Source organism: Schistocerca serialis, chromosome 7 (assembly GCF_023864345.2).
Source record: "Schistocerca serialis cubense isolate TAMUIC-IGC-003099 chromosome 7, iqSchSeri2.2, whole genome shotgun sequence".
NCBI lineage: Eukaryota > Metazoa > Arthropoda > Insecta > Orthoptera > Acrididae > Schistocerca > Schistocerca serialis.
The window spans coordinates 527,612,080-527,613,881 of record NC_064644.1 but is presented as its reverse complement, the minus strand read 5'-3'; positions in this window follow the sequence as shown (position 1 = coordinate 527,613,881).

The following is a 1,802-nucleotide window of genomic DNA, read 5'->3' as shown; positions in this document are numbered from 1 at the left end:
AACCTTCTAGGTGGTCTCTGTATTCGTGATCTTGGTATTATTGTTCGCTATCTTGAAGCCGGATTTTGCTGAAACTACAGCAAGGTTTTACAGCGCCAGTTTTGCATCTTCCTCGTTCTCTTCTAGGAATGCGAAATCATCCGCAAACGCTAGGCAGGCTACTGTAATGCTATTTTTTATTTTATTTGTAATACTTATGTAATATATTTACAATGCGTTCTTTTCTGTTATTACTTGATTTAGTAGACGTCCGCAAGGAGGATGAAGAGGGGACACCAAGTACAGAGTCTACATTCGTTACACAATTCTCACGAGTTTCTAGCAATGACTGTCTGCGAATCTGAAAAAACTGCAGATTAAAACTCCCCAGCGCGACGGTAAATACTGTAACTTCAGCAATCATTATGTATAACTTGGATTTTTTCGGTTGTCATGTTCGTCACTGCTATTTTCAAACTCACCGAATCAGTTATACAGTAAAAATGACAGTTTTAGGAACTTTCCTCCTCCTGGATAAATTTCTGCGGACGCCAACGCTTGATTTCGTTCCCTGATATACAAAATTAAAGGTGACAAGATTCATTGGTTTGATTATCTTCATAGAGATGCTGCAATCAATAAAATATTCATGATGCGAACGTTGACAGAAAGGCAACATCTGACCATTCAGAAATTTAAATAAACATGCTAGTTCATGTTAGTGGTCATCTGTGTGAGCAGGCCAAGTTCATGATGAGTAAAACACCCAGAAATCATCGCAGATCCATCTCTGGCTTGAACCTCACCTTACAGTCATTCAGGACTAACTTTTTAATGTGGTCTACGGTGCACACGACGACGTGGTCATTTGAATAAAGGCAAAAACGTCATTCGTTAGACGCCAGTCAGCTACTGTGTCCACGATCGACGATTTCTAGCGTATTGAAGGCGCGCAGCTGTATATTCCTGTGTGAAGAGTGACCTCCTGCGATACGACAGACGCCAGCTGTTCATTGCACACAGTTGCCGTTGGAATATTCGCTCCATAACAAGTCGGGATGGACCTTCATGCGCTGCCTGCAGCAAATACTGTTGTGTTTGGAAGCGATTTTGATTCACAAGCCATGAAACTCGTCTCCTGTCCCCCTGAGTCAGGGTATTTTTACGGCCACAATTCTGACGTCGTGTTTTGTGGTTACATGTGTTACACCACTGATTGTAGACTAGTTGAGCATTACGAATGCGAAATACTAACAAATCCATCAGTTTCAAGCACCGTATGGCTATGAGGACGGCCAAACAGGATTGCCCCTTTCTGCCACTCTGTCGGGACCTTATATTTACCCATGTTTACGTATAATGTCCGCTTGAAACATAAATGTCTCACTGATCTCTACTTACTAGTGCTCACGTAGAGGCAGCTGTAAGCACGCATCTCGATTTCTGCACCGCATACACTGAAGCGCCAAGGAAACTGGTAAAGTCATGTGCATACGTAAAGTAAACAGGGAGAATAGGGTGCCACTGTCGGCAATGCCTATGTTAGACAACAAGTGTTAGATCGATTACTGCTGCTACAGTGGCAGGTTATCAATTAAGTGAGTTTGAACGTGGTGTCATAGGCGGCGCACGAGCGATGGGACGCAGCATCTTCGAGGTAGCGATGAAGTGGGAATTTTCGCGTAGGACCATTTAACGAGTGTACCGTGAATGTCAGGATTCCGGTAAAACATCAAATCTCCGACATCGATGCAGCCAGAAAAAGATCCTGCAAGAACGGGACCAACGACGAGTGATGAGAATCGTTCAGCGTGACAGCAGAG